At 38.5% G+C, this 19,851-nt stretch overlaps 1 protein-coding gene across 4 annotated transcripts in view; it reads right to left on the minus strand.

The window, feature by feature from the left end:
• The window catches only part of PCNX2 (pecanex 2), a 460,152-nt gene that overhangs the window by 74,517 nt on the left and 365,784 nt on the right, over window positions 1-19,851 (minus strand). The window lies entirely within an intron of this gene.

Here is a 19,851-nt window from a genome sequence, read left to right on the forward strand (position 1 = left end):
CCTTGTCATTTCCTTGTCCGGTGTAGCACTCATTCATTGAGGAGGAAGCCATTCAACAATTTCAGCTTAACGTAGACGTCTCAGTTCAAACTTTTGGCCTCTGTAAGACTGAATCCTTATCACCTAGCCCTCCTGGATTTTAAATTTCAGTCCTTAGATTACTGAGATCTACTGTGTTGATCTACCCCCACTTTTTCTAGGCCACAACAGTAGATTTTGCTGTTTTCTGTTCTCTCTCTGTTTCCAGCCCTTGGGGATTTTCTACTTTTCTTGTGGTGGTCAACCATGCATTTAAAAGGAATTTTATTATCTATCATCTCTTGGTACTTGTAATAGAAATAAAACTTTTGAGGTCTTTAATCAGTAAGCATAGGATCCTTATGTAGAATGTGGTATAAAGACATATTTCTGGAACTGAAAATTTCTAAACCAGATTTCCATAGAAGGAAAAAAACATACTTCGGTTATAACTTTCCAAAGTATTAAAGTTCTAAATTAAAAACAAAATTCAACATTTTATTTATCTTATGCTTATATACCATGCTAAGCTTCGTACTGTACTATGCATGAGGAACCTATCATTACTGATTCTTAATCAGCCTTTTTTCTCTGTGTGCATTCCATCTCCTTTTTTCTACGCTCTTATAAAGAAATCATAAAATATGTTCCATGACTGGACTGTGTTCAGCCTAAAAGTAAAATTTCTAGAACACTGTATAAACTTACATACATGCTCCCTTATAGCCATAGAGGAATATGTGCTGGTTTGAAAGAATGTATGTTTCCTAGAAAAGCCATGTTTTAATCCAAATCTCATTTGTAAAGGCAGATTAATCCCTATCAACACTGTATGTTTGAATCTGTAATTAGATCATCTCCCTGGAGATTTGATTTAATCAAGAGTGGTTGTTAAACTGGATTAGGTGACAACATGTCTCCACCCATTTGGGTGGGTCTTCATAAGTTTCTGGAGTCCTATAAAAGAGGAAACATTTTGGAGAATGAAAGAGATTCAGAGAGAGCAGAGAATGCTGCAGTACCATGAAGCAGAGAGTTCACGAGCCAGCGACCTTTGGAGATGAAGAAGGAAAACACTTCCCAGGGAGCTTCATGAAACCAGAAGCCAAGAAAGAAAGCTAGCAAATGACACTGTGTTCACCACGTGCCCTTCCATCTGAGAAAGAAGTCCTGACTGTGTTCACCATGTGCCTTCTCACTTGAGAGAGAAACCCTGAACTTCATTGGCCTTCTTGAACCACGGTATCTCTCCCTGAATGCTTTAAATATAGACTTGTTTTAATTGGGACATTTTCTCAGCCTTAGAACTGTAAACTAGCAACTTATTAAATTACCCTTTTAAAAGCCATTCCATTTCTGGTATATTGCATTCTGGCAGCTAGCAAACTAGAACAAATAATGAAGCAATTCTCTATTCTTAACCCCTGATGCTATCCTGAAAGTCTATTTCTTGAAAGTCTATTTGAAGCCTGCAGTGATAGAATATCTGATTATACTGGTATCCACCATATTACGTTGTCATAATACTGCCCCTTTGAATATGCAATAGTGAGAGCTAAGCATGAATGAATAAACGTAGGCTGCTTGTTAAAACTTTGCACTGGGATTTTCACTTCTGTGAAGTTGAAGTAGACATACTTTTCCCTGTCCTTCCCACTAAATGCAACTAAAATGTTGCATATTACATATAAAACAAAGATGGTGAGAAGGTGAACTATCCAAGGACCTTGGGACTTACCATGGCAAGTCCTCTGCACTTTCTTTTTGCCTCATATATCCCAGAATTGCCACTGGGAGAAGACAAAGAAAATGATCCAAAAATACCATGCTCTCTCTTGCCTAAGAACTTGAAAAGGGCAGCCTAGAAAGACAGAAATCTTTTAGACAAAAAATACTCTGTACCAGCTAAACTCCACAGAAAAACACTGCAGTCCCAATCCCACACACATCAGCAAAGGCCAAGTGGGGAGCCTACACTCACTCTCACCATAATGACTGAGGCCTAGTGGAGGGTTAATGTCTGTATAACTGTCTGGGGCTGAGGAGCTGCATCCCATTCCCTGGTGTCAGTGGAGGCCACCTGGGGAGCAGTAAGACCAGGCACTCCTACCACTAGTCAGGAAAGTATCAGTGAAAGGCTAGTGAGGAGGCAGCACTCTCATTCCCAGTAGCAGGAAACCCCCTCCCCTCACCACAGGTTTCAACAGAGTCTGAGTAGAGAACCTAGAGTTCTGTCTCCACAGCGATAACAAAGAGGCAGGCCCTCTTCTCCTGCCAGAGTGGTTTCAGAGAAAGCAGCTAAAATAGAAGGCTTATATTAGATCCAGCATGAGATCATAATAAGAAAATGTTCATATTTCAATAAAAAATTACTCATTATATCAAGAACCAGGAATATCTCAATCTGAATGAAAAAGACAATAAATAGATATCAACACCAAGATGATGTTGGAATTATCTGACACTTCCATCATAAAAATAGTTCAGCAAGCAATGATGCTTAAAGCAAATGAAAAAAAAAATAGACTCAGCAAAGAAATAGAAATTCTTAACAAAAAATAGAAGGTACAGAGAAGAACTATATGGAGAGTCTAAAAATGAAAACTACCATAATTGAAATGAAAAGGATCAGTAGATGGGCTCAAAGCAGAGTGGAAAGAACATTATCAGTGACCTGGAAGATAGAACAATAGAAATTACCCAATCTGAAAAACAGAGGAAAAACAAACAAACAAACAAACAAAAATGAACAGGGACTCAGAGACCTGTGGAACTCTAACTAAAATTCTACCAGTTTCAGAAGGACCGTAAGGAGAGGAGAAAGAGAGCAGGGCTAAAAAAAGTACTTGAACAACCATGGAACAGCAGGAAGGAAGAAAAACATGGTAAGCAAACTATGGGTAAATGCAATAGCCTTTCCTTCTCCTCTTGAGTCTTCTTGATTATGTTTTATGGTTGAAGCAAAAATTATAAAACTGTCAACGTGGGTCTAAAATTCTCTTCCTCATGAACAGGGTTGGGTATCGCTAATCACTGATCAGAGTTTTTGATTACCAAATTTAGACTGTTGTATCCTAGCTTTGAGGGCAGTTATGTTTCAACAAGCTCAGATGAAGGCAGCAGCAGTCATTGTTTAAACCTGCCCTGGAAAGGGGTAATGGTGGTGGAAATTTAAAGATCCTGTACTTCCTTGTGGCTCAGGCAACAGTTAGCTGAAGGGCTGAACTTGATGGGCAGGCCAGGAAAGCTCAGTTTTAGGAACCCATTAGAGAGGTTCTTGGTGCCCTTTATGATTCCCTCCCCAAGGCACTTTGGAGCCAATCAGTGCCCCCTTTGTGGGTCTCTGGCCCTGTTTTGGCTGGGAAAGACTGACCTGGGAAGGCCCTCTGCAGTGTACCCTCCTTCCCAGAATTGCCTTCCAGGCAAAAACAGCTTGACACAACAAAAGAAGTATAAAAATATATAGAGGTAGACAGTCTGGAACAAAGGTCTGGCTTCTACAAACACCCAGGAGAAAGAGGTCTGCCTCTTGGGAAAAGAAGGGATAACCAACTCCTATAAATAGGGGAACTCCAAAATTACTAACAAGCAAAAGCCTGGGACAGGGCAGAGGCCCAGAAAGAGAAGGAAAACCTGCATACTGCATTTGTCTTGGGCAAACCTTCCTGAAAATCTCAAGAAAATCTCCATCTAATCACAAGCTGATTACAAAACCAAGAAACAGTTATCGCAGGTGATAAATTCAAGAGTTAACATTTTAATATCTTAAAACGTACAGTGTGCAACAAGAGTATAAGACAAGCAAACAGAAAATGATGGCCCAACCAAAGAAAAAGGACAAAAATCCAGGAAATACCAATGAAGAAGACAAGAATGTGGCCAAACTGAGCAAAGTCTTTTAAAAAAAGATCTTAAAAATGTTCAAGGAGAGAAAAGAAAATACAGAGGAAGAACTAAATGAAATCAGGAAAACAATGAATGAGCAATATGAGAGGCTTAATGAAGAGAGAAAAAAACTTTTAAAAAACCCAAACAGAATTAGTGGAGTTAAAGACAACAATAACTGACAAATGCCCAGGAGGGTTTAAAGAGCAGTTTGGAACTGACAGAAGAAAGAATCAGTGAACTTGAGAACAAGATACTTGAAATGAGTCAGGTTAAAGAACAGAAGGAAAAAATAAATATATCAAAAGCTAAAATGCCTCAAGACACCAGTGGGACGTCATCAAGGACACTGATATATGGATTATGGCAGTTCCAGAACAAGAAGGAAGAGAGAAAAGGGCAGAAGGAATATTGAAAGAAACAATGACAATGTCCCAAACTTAGCAAAAGAAGTGAATATGAACATCCAAGAATCCCAAAGAACACTAAACAGGATAAACATGAAGAAAACACACCCTGTCATATATTGATCAGACTATTGACCACAAAGGACTCGAGGAATGTTCTGAAAGCTGCAAGGGAAAAGCAATGTGTTATGTACAAGGGAGTCCCAATTACACTGAGTACTGATTACCCATCAGAAAGCATGGAAGCAAAAAGACAGTGGGTTGAAATACTTAAAGTGTTGAAGGAAAATGACCGCTAGCCACTAATTTTATACCTGGCAAGACTTTTGTTTTTAAATGAGGAGAGATTAAGACATTTTGAGGTAAACTAAAGCTGAGGGAGTTCATCACCACTAGCCCTGTCCTGCAGGCAATGCTAAAATGCCCTTTCCTTTTAGGCTGAAAGGAAAGGACATTAGACAGTGGTTCAGAGCAGCATAAGGAAACAAAGGTACGTGATAAAGGTAACCATTTGGGTACTATAAATACCAGTATTGTTGCAGTATATCATTTGGCATGTAATTCCATTCTTCCTTTCCTATAGATGCTAAAAGGCAAATGCACAGAATCTATGTTTCTGGACATATCATGCACAAGGATATAAGTGGAAACAAGTACAAAAAATGGTGGGGGGGATCTAAGAGGTATAGGAAAAGTATATGTGTTTGCTATTGACATTAAGTTGATATTAAACCAAATATGATTGTTATATATTTAGGATAATAAATTTTAACCCCCTGGTAACCACAAGGAAAATAGATGGAAGGCACTCAATATGGTACATCACAAAAAATCATAAATTTAAACGTAGGTATTAGCAGAAGTGAGGGACAAAAATTACGAAAGTTAAATAGTAAAGTGGCAGAAGAAAGTTCTGGATTATCAATAGTGACTTTAATTGTAAGTGGATTAAGCTCTCCATTCAAAAGGCAGAAGTTGGCAGAATAGATAAAAAAAAAGCATGATCCAACTATATGCTGTCTGCAAGAGACTCACCTTAAATTCAAGATACAAGTAGGCTGAGGGTGAAAGAATGGAAAAATATATACCATACATGTAGGAACCAAAAAAGAGTTGGGATGGCTATAATAACATCATATAAAATAAACTTTAAGTAAAAAACAGTTATGAAGGGCAAAGATGGTCAAAATATATAAAGGGGACAATTCAACAGGAAGGTGTAACAATTATAAATTTATATGCATCTTAACAGCAGAGTCCCAAATATTTGAAGCAAATATTGACAGATTTGATGGGAGATGTTGACTTTCTATACTAATAGTAGGAGACTTTAACACACCACTTTCAATAATGGATAGGACATCTAGACAGAATATCAATAAAGAATAAGACTTGAATGATATTCTAATTTCTCCCTCATTTTTGAAGGACAATTTTTCTGGGTATAGAATTCTTGGTTGGCAGTTTTTCTCTTTTAGTAATTTAAATATATCATCCCACTGTCTTCTCGCCTCCATGGTTTCTGCTGAGAGATCTACACATAGTCTTATTGGGTTTCCCTTGTATGTGATGGATTGCTTTTCTCTTGCTGCTTTCAAGATCCTCTCTTTCTCTTTGACCTCTGACATTCTGACTAGTAAGTGTCTTGGAGAACGTCTATTTGGATCTATTCTCTTGGGGTGTGCTGCACTTCTTGAATCTGTAATTTTAGGTCTTTCATAAGAGTTGGGAAATTTTCAGCGATAATTTCTTCCATTAGTTTTTCTCTTCCTTTTCCCTTCTCTTCTCCTTCTGGGACACTCACAACACATATATTTGTGTGCTTCATATAATCATTCAATTCCCTGAGTCCCTGCTCATATTTTTCCATTCTTTTCCCTATAGTTTCTGTTTCTTTTTGGATTTCAAATGTTCCATCCTCCAGTTCACTAATTCTAACCTCTGTCTCTTGAAATCTACCATTGTAGGTTTCCATTGTTTTTTTCATCTCTTCTACTGTATCTTTCATTCCCATAAGTTCTGTGATTTGTTTTTTCAGACTTTCCACTTCTTCTTTTTGTTCATTCCTTGCCTTCTTCATGTCCTCCCTCAATTCATTGATTTGGTTTTTGAAGAGGTTTTCCATTTCTGTTCGTATATTCAGAATTAGTTGTCTCAGCTTCTGTATCTCATTTGAACTATTGGTTTGTTCCTTTGACTGGGCCATATCTTCAATTTTCCTGGTGTGATTTGTTATTTTTTGCTGACATCTAGACATTTAATTACCTTAATTAGTTTATTCTGGAGATTGCTTTCACTTATCTTACCTAGGGTTTTCTTGCTAGATGAGTTTGTTGTCTATCTGTTCTTTGGCCTTCAGTTCAGCTTTCTCTGGGCCTCTAGCTTGTTTTGTTTAACAGAGGGTAATTTTTCAGTTCTTGTTTTCTTGTTTCTTGTCCTGCTTGTAAGGTGCCTTTTCCCTCCGCACCCTTAGGAGGGTCTACATAGGTATTACAGACTCCAGCTGGGTTTTCCCCGACTAAACTGACCTCCTATCAGGGGGAAGAAGTCACCTGCATCAGTTTTCCCTGAGGGTGAGACCCAGCAGGTTGAAAGACTTTCCTGTGAAGTCTCTGGGCTCTGTTTTTCTTATCCTGCCCAGCATGTGGTCCTTGTCTGCCTGTGGGTCCCACCAGCAAAAGATGTTGTGGCTCCTTTAACTTTGGAAGGCTCTCCTTGCTGGGGGCATGGTGGAGACAGAGGAGAGTTTGTAGGCTGGTTTTAATGGCTTCAAATTGCCGAGCCCTGGGGTCTGAATTCCTTGAGAGAGGGATTCCACCTAAGTTGGGCTTCACCCCTCCCCTGGGGAACAGGCGGGAGACAGCCCTGAAAGCAGCCTGTTTCTGCCTATGCCTGGGGCAGTTGCAGCCTGACTAGTCCCACCGCTGAATCCAGAGGCAGCCAAGCCTCTGTAGAAACAGCCACAAAAACTTCATTTCGTCCCCTTTCCTCTTTTTCGGTTAGCCCAATAAGTGACCTCCGCCTTGACCAGTTTCGCCTGAGCTGGGGGCCTATTTTTAGTAGTCAGAATTTGTTTATTAATGCCATAATTGGTGTTTGGTTGGACTCAGTCCCTGCTACTGTTAGAGTGTCTTTCTTTTCCCTCTGGGAAGCCACCTGTGTGGGAGGGATGCTGGGCGCTGGCCGCCGCAGCTTGGGGAACTCACGGTTCCGTAGACTCGCAGCCAGTCCAGCTGGTCCAGACTGGGGTACGTTGTGTGTCTGGTCACTGACGTGGCCCCAGGAGCTGTTCTGTACTGTTTCTGGTTATTTAGTAGTTGTTCTGGAGGACGAACTAAAACGTGCACATTGCTAAGCTGCCATCTTGGCCCCCTAGATAAATTTTGCCTCTTGAATGATATTCTAAACCAACTATCCCTAACACATATAAAACATTTTACACCCCACCAAAAAAAAGAATACACCTTCTTCACAAGTACGTGTGGATCATTCTTCTGGATAGACCGTATATTAGGTCACAAAACAAGTCTCAATAAGCTAAAAAATATAGAAAATATACAATATGCATTCTCTGATCACAACATAATGTAGACAGAAATCAATAACAGAGGGATAAATAGAAAATTCACAAATATATGGAAATTAAGCAGCATACTTTTAAACAATCAGTGCGTTACAGAGGAAATCAGCAGTGAAATTAGGATATATCTTGAGGCAAATGAGAAAAAAGCTACAACATACCAACATTTATGAGATGTAGCAAAAGCAGTGCTGAGAGGGAAATTTATAGCTCTAAAAGCTGGTATTAAAAAAGATAGAAGATGTCAAATCAGAGACTGAACCTCAAAACTGGAGGAACTAGAAAAAGAATAGCAAACTAAATCCAAAGTGGGCAAAAGGAAATAAATAACAAAGATTAGAGCAGAGATAAATGAATTGAACAGAAAAAAAAGTAGCATCAACAAAGCCAATGGTTGGCTCTTTGAAAAGATCAATAAAATAAAAAAAAACCTTAGCTAGCCTGACAAAGGAAAAAAGAGAGAGAATACAAATAATGAGAACCAGAAATGAAAAGGGGGACATTACTACCAGCTATGCTGAAATAAAAGTCCTATAAGAGGACATTATAGGGTGCATGGGTGGTTCAGTGGTAGACGGCTTGTCTTATATGCGAAGACCTGGGTTCGATTCCCAGACCATGTACTACCCCCCATCAAAAAAAAAAAAAAAAGAGGATATCATGAACAAATGTATGCCAATAAAGCATATAACCCAGATGAAATGGACACATTTTAGAAATACACAATCTAAATACATTGACTCAAGAAGAAATAGATCTCAACAAACCAATCACTAGTAAAGGGTTGAATCAGTAATCTATAACATTGTGACAAAGAAAAGCCCAGGACCAGGTGGCTTTACAGAGAAATTCTACTAAATATTCTAAGAAGACTTAACACCAATTCTGCTCAAACTCTTCCAAAAAACTGAAGAGAAGGGAACACTCACTAACTCATTCTGTAAGACCAACATCACCATCATACCAGGACCATAACGATACCACAAGTAAAGAAAACTGCAGATCAATATATTTATAAATATTGGTGGAAAATCCTTAAGAAAATACTAATAAATTGAATCCAATAGTCTACAAAAAGAATTATATACCATGGTCAAGTGAAATTTATCCTTGATAAGCAAATGGTTAGTTCAACATAAGAAAATTAATTAGTGTGATACACCACATCAATGAAATAAAGGAAAGAAACTATGTGATTGTCTCAATTTATGAAGAAATGGTATTTGACAGAACCCAGCACCTCTTCATGATAAAAGACACTTTAAAAACTAAGAATAGAAAGAAACTTCCTTAACATGATAAAGGACATTTATGAACAGATAACGTCTTACTTAATGGTTAAAGACTGAAAGCTTTCCCTCTAATATCAGGAACATGACAACACTGCCCACTGTCACCAATATTATATAACACGGTACTGGAAGTTCTTGCCAGAGCAATTAGGCAAGAAAAAGCAATAAAAGACATCCAAGTTGGTAAGGAAGAAGTAAAACTTTCCCTATTTTCAAACGACATAATCTTATAAACAGAAAATTTTGAAATATACACAACAAAGCCATTACAGCTAATAAATGAGTTCAAAAAAGTGGTAGGTACAAGATCAACACCCCCAAATCATTAGCGTTTCTATACACAAGCAATGAACAATTACAAGAAGAAATCAATAAATGTATCCCATTCACAAAAACAACTAAAATAATTATATATCTAGGAATAATTCTAACCAAGGATGTAAAGGGTTTTTATACAGAAAACTACAAAACTTTGTTAAAAGTAATTAAAGAAAACCTAAATAAATGGAAGGACATTCTGTGTTCATGGATTGGAATACTAAATATCAATAATATGTCAACCCTACCCAAAATAATTTATAAATTCAATACAATCTCAGTCAAAATTCCAACAACTTTTTTTTACAGAAGTGGAAAAGCCACTTATCAAATTTAAATGGAAAGGTAAAGGGCCCAAATACCTAAAACCTTCTTGAAAAAGAATGAAGTTGGAGGATGAGGATAGTCATATAGACCAATGGAAACTGAGAGCTCAGAAATCAACCTTCACATATATGACCTACTGATTTTTGGCAAAGACCACTTAATTGGGAAAGAATAATATTCAACAAATGGTGCTGGGAAAACTGGATCTCCAATTGAGAAAAAAAGGAGGATGCTCTACCTCACAACATATACAAAAGTCAACTCAAAATGGATCAAAGACTTAAACATAAGAGCTAGAACTATTGAAAACAAGGAAACATCTTCAGGACCTTTACAGACAATGGATTCTTGGAATTTACACCCAAAGCACCAGCAACAAAAGAAAAAATAAATGGGACTTCATCAAAATTTAAAACTTTTGCACCTCAAAGGATTTATTTTATCATGAAAATAAACCTATGCAATGGGAGAAAATATTTAGAAACCACATATCTGATTCAGGGTTTAACATCAAGATTAAAGAAATCCTTCAACTTAACAACAAAAAGACAAACAATTCAATTAAAAATTGGAAAAAGACTTCTCTCCAAAAAAGATACACAAATGGCCAGAAAGCATATGGAAAGATGCTCAGCATCATTAGCCATCAGGGATATACAAATCAAACCCACGAGATACCATTTCACACCTATTGGTGTGACTGCTATTAAAAAAAAAAAAGGAAATAACAAGTGTTGGGGAGCATGCAGAGAAACAGGAACACTTATTCATCGATGGTAGAAATGTGAAATGATGCAGCTGCTGTGGGAGATAGTTTGGCAGTTCTTCTGAAAGCTAACTATAGAACTACTATACGACCCAGTAATCTTACTACTAGGTATATACACAGAAGTATTGAAAGCAGGGACTCGAACAGATATTTGCACACCAATGTTCATAGTGGCATTTGGCACAATTGCCAAAAGATGGAAGCAACCCAAGAGTCTATCAACGGATGAATGGATAAACAAAATGTGGTATTTGCATGCAATGGAATATTATATTATGGCTATCAAAAGGAATGAAGTCCTGATACATGCAACAACAGAGATGGAGCTTGAAGACAACATGTTGAGTGAAAAAAGCCAGACACAAAAGGACAAATATTGTACGATCTCAGCAATTTGAGTAAATTAGAATATGCAAACTCATAGTGACAGAATCTAGAATATAGGTTACCAGGGGACAGGGTGGGGATAGGGAATGGGAAATTAAGGCTTAACATGTACAGGGTTCCTATTTGCAATGATGGAAATATTTTGGTAATGAACAGTGGTGATGGTAATACAATATCATGCATGCAATTAACAGAAATGAAATGTATATCTGAATATGGCTAAAAAGATGTTAGATTGTATATATGGTAACAGAATAAAATTTTTTTAAAAAAATCCATTGAACTGCACTGTGCAAGCAATAAAGTTAAACCATGGACTTTATTAATAGTACAATTATAAAATTTTGCTATCATCATATTTGTAACAAATATTTCACATCAACACCTGATGTTGTTGATGGGGTGTGTATAGGAATCCTATATTTTATGCATTATTGTTCTGTAAACCCACAACTTCTCTAATTAAAAAAAAGTTGGTATGGTTTAGGGAATCTGGTTAAAGGGCACGTTGATATCTGTGTATTACTTCTTATAACTGCGAGCAAATCTACGATAATCCTAAAATAAACAGTTTAACTTAAAATTTCTCCATAGCCAAGAGCTGGCTTAAATTTAGTGATGACAATGCATTCATGTGAGATTCTTATCTCTGACCTTAACTTGCTTCCTTCTCATATAAGGATTGCTTCCAGCAGTTTCACCCAGAAAAATCTAAGACTATTAAACATTTTAAATGGGAGATATGAAGTCAACTATTCATTCACTGAAAAGCTATAAATGTTTAAGGGGTAAAAAGTTCTTTGTTTCTTTCTACAGATGCAAAAAATAAAAATTGTAATAAAAATAAATAAGTTGCATGTAGTTGAGGAAAGAGTCAGCCAAGTAGGTTGAAGTGGGTGAAGGTTCTCCTGGGCATTAAGACACATTTATTCATTATTTACCTGTGATAAGTACAGAATCTGGATGAGAATGAACTATAGCCTTTGGATATGCAATTTCTTACGCTGCAAAAAGAAACCATAATCCTTGGCAATGGAACTGCAGCAATTTTGCAGTGACACACACATAACTCTGATGAGTTAATTCAGATCCTTCATTTTCATGGGCATTTGACTTAGGAGAGGCAACAACTTGAGAGGGCAAATTCTCCAGACATGGTGCTCGTTAATACAGGTGTAGCTTTGTCATTAGAGGTATATGATACTTAATAAAATCAGATCAGCAACCTTTCTCATTGAGGTGCACTTCCCATTTCCTTTCTTTTTAATTTGCTCCCAAAGCATAATACTGTATTTTGCTCACATTAAATATTAAAATCTGTTACAAAATCTAGTCCAAGTAAAATGATGATCCTCAATTCTATAATCATGTTGACACACCTTGTTATATTAATCACACCTTGATTAAAATGATAAATGAAGAAATTTCTTATATATAAGTTTGATATATCATGTGTTCATTTTTTATGATTGTACCATATGCAAAAGAATTTAGCCTGGAAATATTACTCTAATGATAAGGCAGGAAGGCCTCCAAGAATTAGCTGCAACTTAAAATCAACATACTTGAATTCTAATTGTAACTTGGTTTATAATTTATTAAATTATTTGAGGAGTATAGAGGAGAGAATCACCTACTTCTCCTGAACTGTAGTTTGTATTGTGTATAGAAATGGCAACTAAACTCCAGTATCTTATAGCAGCTAGAAGTAAAAACCTAAAATTGTGAAACTAACCCATACCAAATCGGAAATCTGTTCTACAACTAATTGCTGCTCTGTGCTTTGAAATTTATTGCTTTTTTGTATATATGCTATTTTTCCTAATAAAAGAAAAGAAGTGATGATAAAAAAAAATTATATTCCTTCTCGCCTCCAATGTTCTGGAACAGCTAGAAGGAAAAATCTGAGATGATGGTATGGTAGCCCATGACAAACTCTGAGATCTGTCCTGTAACTACTTGTTGAAGAGTGCTTTGTAACTATTGCTTTTTTCTTTCTTTGCTTGGCATATATGCTATATTTTTATTTTTATTTATTTTTATTTTTGGCATGGGCATGCTCTGGGAATCGAACCCAGGTCTCTGTCATGACAGATGAGAATTCTGCCACTGAGTCACCATTGCACTGCCCTATATGTTATATTATACATTTTAAAAAGTTAAAAAAAAAAGGTAACTAAATAATGCAGGACTTTTGGTAGGCTATTAAAACACAAAACTAGGTCCAGAACTTCCAGCTGCAAAACTAAATAAAATAATCATTTTTGCCTCATAAAAGACTCATCCCTTATCTAAGGCAATGGCGATTTTCAACAGATGAACAGGAAATAGTTTTTATTTCATGGCATCAGAATATGTGGGCACAGATTTCTTATTTTTAGTGGGGGAAAGGAATAGCCTTTTTCATCCGGACAGTGTCTTAGATTTCTTTTCAAACAATACTGAACTAGGTCATGTAGAATCTTGGATCTGGGAGCACAAGGACAACAGTTAAAAAAAATCTGTTCACTCATTTTGACTGGTTGTCCTCCATCTCCACTCGCTTTTCTCAAAAACAAGTTACTTGGCAATGATGAAAAAACATCATTGGAAGTTTTCCCAAGTGGCTCTCATTGTCAATGATAATTTAAACTAGAAAGCTAATTTTCTGTCATTTTGGGCTACTCTTAAAATTGGGCTTTTTAGAGCTTCATTTTCTACCCAATTTTCTTTAAAATCTGCTAAGAACTTTCTCTCCTTCTTCTCCCCCCAAAACTCAAAATATACCTCTTTCCCTGAGTCTTCCTGGACAATAGGGAAATGAGCTCAAACTATGCAGCCTCTAAAATAAATAATAAAGTCAACATGCAAGATATCACAAAATGTAAAGGGAATATGATATATTAAATTGCCTTTTTAAAATTCAGTAGTATATATTTTTCTAATTCACTGTTTATGATTAGTTTTACATCATTGCTTATTTTTCTTATAAAAAATCATGAAAGGAAGCCTTAGTTTACTTAACTGAGTTTACAGAGAGACAAACACAGCAAGCCATCCATGAAAGGGCATTATACCTTACAGAGTAGTGATGAGGACAGGATGTTTCCAAAGTGACAAGAAAAAAACAGTGTCTTTCTATGTTCACATTATATACTGGTTTTACTAATCCATCAAGACTGCTAGTACCAAGAAGTGGCACCTAAATGCAAAGCCTGCACAGGGGCTTTGCTTTCAATCAAGTAGAATTACAGTTGGATTTGGGAATAGGTTCAGAGTAACCAGTTTAAACAAGTTCCACACGATTTATTAGAACATCTACAGAATAAGTTTTAACATGTAGCCTCAAATGTAAAAGTCACCCAGTGTCCTAAGTGGTCTTCCACAGCACACTCTAAGAAATGGAAAGAATGAGAACTCACCAAGTGATGGCTTCTCTCAGTGCTCTTAGAGTATTGGCCAATCCAGGGAAGGCTCTGTAACTAAAATCCTCAGGTTGCTTAGTGTGAGGGAGTGACTTGGATCTGCCCAATAAACCTCCTCAGGCAATGTCTTACATCATGTAAAATCGAGTATGTAGTAGAAGGGTTTTAGACAATGTAGCTTTAAAAGCTGAATCCGTCCCACCTTCCTTTGTTTAGAATAACTCAACTCCCATCTCCAACACTTCCTTAAAAGCTGGAAAAGCTGAGAGGGCTCTCCTCCTCTCACTACCAGGATTCAGAAAAAGGTTCTGCCCTCGTGCTGTACTAGACTTACATTCTCTGCAACCATCCGTCAACCTCAATCAGTCACAAAACCTTGCTCTTCATTGACCTTCATGTGTTGAGTCAGCAGCCCCAGACAGCTGGGAAGCAGGTGTGAGGGCGGGCGCATGTGACACCTTCCAGCAGGCACCGGGTCTGCTTCACTGAATCTGAACTTTTCAAATACTTCAACAGTTTAGCAAAATATAACAGGACCTGGAAAATAATTATTCACCATAGCATAATGAATAATAATAAGCTCAAGCCAGTGCTATTTGAGAAATTTAACTCACTGGAGTTCCTCAAAAGCGTCGTCCTTCTGGAATATATTTGCATAACAGCTCATCACCACACCTGAAGTGTCAAACCTTACCTCTGGGTAGTAATGTGTATATGGGAGTTTTCTCATCCATCAGGAAAGCAGCAAGAATGGTCCAACCTCATCTTATAGTTCCTCAGCCCTAACAGTATCCAGCTAAGAATTCCAGTTGAGGAAATCCGAGGCAGTGTGGGGGGTTGAGAGAACTCGACCTAAGTCACAAGGCAAGTCAGAGAGAGCTGGACGGGGCTGAAACTCCTGCTCAGCTACTCAGCCCTGGAAGTACAACAGGGGGTGCTGGACACCTGGAATTTTAGATTATGTGGACCCACAGAATTATGGAGATAAATGTCTATATTTGTGCTGTGGGGTAAGGATCCTTTCAATAAAAGTCATCTTTCTTTTACTACGGTTCTGTTGATTTAAAGTGACAGAAAACCCATCTCAGAATGATTTAAGAAAAGAAAAATTAGACTGCATCGGCACATGGGGCCCAGCTGGATTCTCAGGTTTTGGTGGGGTCATTAAGACTCCGTCTTTCGAATTCCCTGGCCCTCCTCTGTTTGCTGCATCTTTAGGCCAGTTCTCGGCTGCGGTGACAAGATGGCTGCCAGCTACATTAGGCTTGCAGCCCGCACTGCTGAGTCAACTGGAAAGAGGGAATTCTCCTACCCTGCAGGTCTCCCATACCTCAGAGTCCCTGAATTGACTTTGGGCAGGTGGAGACTATATGATCTGGTCTACTGGGTTTCAGGCCTTGTCTTTTTGGCCATAATCTTCCTTGTCCATTCCTTGCTTAACTGTGGCCTGAAGTGTAGGAAAACATTTGACAAAGAGCTTCATTTTACTAGATTGAAATGAAATATGAGGACATGTACTGCTATAAGTTCAAATACTCAGCTCATATCCTCTCCAGCCCCTTGGCTGAGGTTTATTTATATTAAACTCCTGAGTTCCTTTTTTGGCATGGGGCTAAGCTTTGGCTCCTGGATCTATTTTGACACCTCTACTTCATTTTATATAAGTAGGACTTATTTTCCTTGGTATCTCCTTGCTTCTGTTACTTCTAGAAAGTGTGAAGACTTGATCCATATTCCTGCTCTGGCTGTACCTCTAAGACCAGGACCCACCACCTCCCCGAAACCTGGCCTATGGAGGCTAAGCCATATATTGATCCCTAAACGTGTTTCATATCGATAGACACACACGTGTCCTGAAAGCAACTCCCAAACATTTTGAAATTGCTCAAAACTCTCACATTTATACATAAAATATATAAACACAGAAAACTCTGAGTCCCTTCCTGAGGAAGGAATTCTCAAAGACCTACCCTTAGTTCCTAGGAAAACTGACAGCATTTTATGATCCCATTCATAGAGGTGTGACGTTCTTTAACACCCTGGAAAATTAAGGGCAAGTGGTAGCCCCAAATAGAGATTTCTAAAATCACCAAATTTTTTTTTTTTAAAAGGCATCTCAATTAACTAATCAGACCCTTTTTTTGGGGCCTGAGACTTTATTCACTCGTTGCCCATGAGCATCATTGGGGCATCTTTTCTGCTCTAATCTGGCCACACACATGGTGATTATTGGTGATCCTGGGTTTCCCAGTACAAGAGGATGCACAGTCACAACTCTGGCAGTGCTGAGCACAACAGGACAACCTGAAGAGATAGCCCTCCCCTCCCTGGTCTGGGTGGAGCTGCTGCAACTCAGGCCTGGCCAGGACTGTGTGAAGGAGGCAGCACCTGCTGTGAACTGCCAATGTTGTGGTCTTGGGAAGCCCCACCTTCAGGAACAGTAAAAACAAACTTGCCAGTCCCATACAGGCTCTCATACAACCCGAGAAGGGAGACTCCACACATTTGGGCACTGACCCTTTTCTAAAATGCCTTTTGTGGTCCAGTGTTCACAGGGATGAAAACTCAGTCAAATGGTTTTAAAAATTGTTTGGGTAAGTCGTGGTGCTTCTTACTTGCATGGGTTCAGATCTGTCCTGAGGTCAGAGGTGAGGTTTGGACGAATATCTACATTTTTTTTTAGGCTTTTTCTTTTTTTTTAAATTTAGGTGCATGGTTGGGGATTTGAACCCAGGTCTTCCGCATGGAAAGTGAGCACTCTACCAGTGAACCACCCGTGCACATTCAATATCTGCTTTTGAGGTTTAAAAGTCACAATCTACCTCAGCAGCACCTGGGACTCTCCTGATGCTGTGAGCAGGCTACAGGATGCTGCCTTCAAGGTGCAACCATCCCTGCCTTCCCTCAAGAAGGGCACCTCCCTTTCCAGGCTCTCATGGGTAAAGGTTTTAACTGCCATTCATTGATGCGATCGTGTGTGTGTGTGTGTGTGCACGTGCTAGGAGGCATTTGAGAGGCTTCAGGACATGAAGGAAAGTGTTCAGGGTTTGGAATAAGACCAGATATGGGTTAATATCCCAGCTCAGCCACTAACTTGTTCTGTGACCTTGGGCAAGTTTACTTTTCTGAGTTTCATTCATCTGATACGTAAATGAGAAAAAATGAGACTCTATTTCCAGAGTGGTTGTAAGGACTAGAATGAATATATTGGAGAAGATGAACTGGTATTCAAAAAATACAAAAAGAAAATGGACAGGTATTCAAAAAGTACGAAAAGATGACGATCACGCCTCTTACCTCTACTACTGTGCCTGCTGCTCTGATCCTCCTACCCTACATCAGCAGTAAAAAGATGATACCTTGGGTCCAACACGTTTCGCGGTATAGATCTGAGAACACTAAAAGCCTGAAGGTACCGGTAAAGGAGCTTCATAACTTTTATCTCAGCAGTAACTGAAAACAGGGCATCAAACAAATAAGAATGTATTGACCCCTTCAGCATGGGATAGCCAGGCACCTTGTAATCATATCCAAATAAATCAGGGGATACAACTGCAAGTTGAAATATGTAAATCTCTCCCCTGCTTAATTTTAAAGGGAGAGCAAATTTTTATTACAGTGTTGCATTTTATAGTAATCCATAAGCCTTTCTGCTTTGCACTTAGGAAAAAAATCACTCAGTGTTTTGCACAAGCATACTTAAAACAGCTCTATTGGTAGAGAATATCCAGCAAGATCCTTTCTGATTTTAAAAGGATAAGAAATTCAGTGTAAAGTTGAGAACATCTTTCCTTGCCAGCTTTAATCAAGCCAGACATCCCTGGCTCTGACCTGTTCGTCATCACTAATGAATCATGAAGAAAGACAAAGATGAAAACAGGTAATCACATCTGCAGATGACACAAAGCTGGAAGCGTCTGAGGAATGACCTGAGGAGATGATGAATGACATGATTGAAACTGACCCCAATGGACTGGAACATTGAGCTGAAGCCAATAAGATGAGTCATTAGAAAAAATGTAAGTTTCTGATTTTCAGTTAAAAAAAAATAACTTAAAAAGATGCCTGGAATGGTGAAGACCTGGCTTGGCCATAGTTTGCTGTAAAATAATTGAGATGTTTTAGATTTTACAGCAAACTATGGCCAAGCCAGGTCTTCACCATTCCAGGCATCTTTTTAAATGAGAGTAGAACATCCAACCCACAGGAAGTAGCAGGTCCAACCGCGACAAGTTGATTACATGGCATCTGGAGCAAGTAATGAGGTTGGGCTAAGGACGAAAGGGTTGGGGATGATCCAGCAAACATCTGGATGTGGGTTAGTAGGATGCCCAACATCTAAACCACTTTACACAAGGAATTCTTAGAGTTATTTAGCCTGAGAAAGAGAGTGACAGAGGGAGGAAGGGCTGCCTTGGTGGCATGTGGACTTGGCAGCCTGCTCCTGGTTGCTCAGGAACAATGGGTGATACCACAAACAGCAGATTCAGCTCAATAAAGACCTCTATGACAGACAGAGGTCATGAGGTCTGCCTGGTGAGACAAAGGTTCTGTGTAGGAAGAGCTGGATGACACCCTGACATGTATAGCTTAGAGTAAACTTTGTAATTGATAAGGGTTCATGCTACCTTATTATAAATGCAAGAATGTGTTGGAAAAACAATATAGTAGGATTCACAGGCCCCCACTCAGAATTCAATAGTATATTTTGATGTTGGATAAACCACAAAATAGTGGCACTTAGAGATCCTATTATTCTACCTAGGTGTCTATGATGGTCAAAGAACAGAATTGGGGCTCTGTGACTAGTGGAGGAGTCAAATAAACATGGCACTTGAAGGGAAAATCAATATTTACTGGGCATCTCACAGCATGCCAGTTGCTGGTACCACGGGGCCCACACATGTATCCTGCACTGATGGATATGATTGTACTCTGCCATTGCAGAATAACTTCAGGTAGGTTGCAAGGATACCTAAAATATATCAAAACTAAGTTAAAAGCAGAATGAAAGAAGACAGAAAAATAGGGAAGGGGCATAAAATGGAGCCAGGAACAAGGATAGAAAGGCTATACACAGAAATAACCTGCATGTTTACCACAGTGAACCCTGTCTCATTTGATTTTTAGGATTTCTGGGAGGCACTAAGAGATAGTTATTTTATTTTACATGTGAATTAACTTAGGACCACAGGTTGAATAATCTCCCAAACCAAGTATATGGGCTGGGATTTTAACTGAGGTCTGACTGAGTCCTTGCTTTCTGATATACCATCACTACCTCAGCAAGAAGTAAGGACTAAGTAAAGAGTCAATACTCTTCTCACTGACCTTGAAGAAATGGGAGGAAACAACATGCAGGGTCGATGCTTTGTTTACCGGTCATGCACAATGATATGTATGGCTTAAAGCCCAGCCCAGTGACCTCACATAGATGCTTAATATATGGTGGTGGAAAAGGATA

Source organism: Tamandua tetradactyla, chromosome 7, assembly GCF_023851605.1.
Source record: "Tamandua tetradactyla isolate mTamTet1 chromosome 7, mTamTet1.pri, whole genome shotgun sequence".
NCBI lineage: Eukaryota > Metazoa > Chordata > Mammalia > Pilosa > Myrmecophagidae > Tamandua > Tamandua tetradactyla.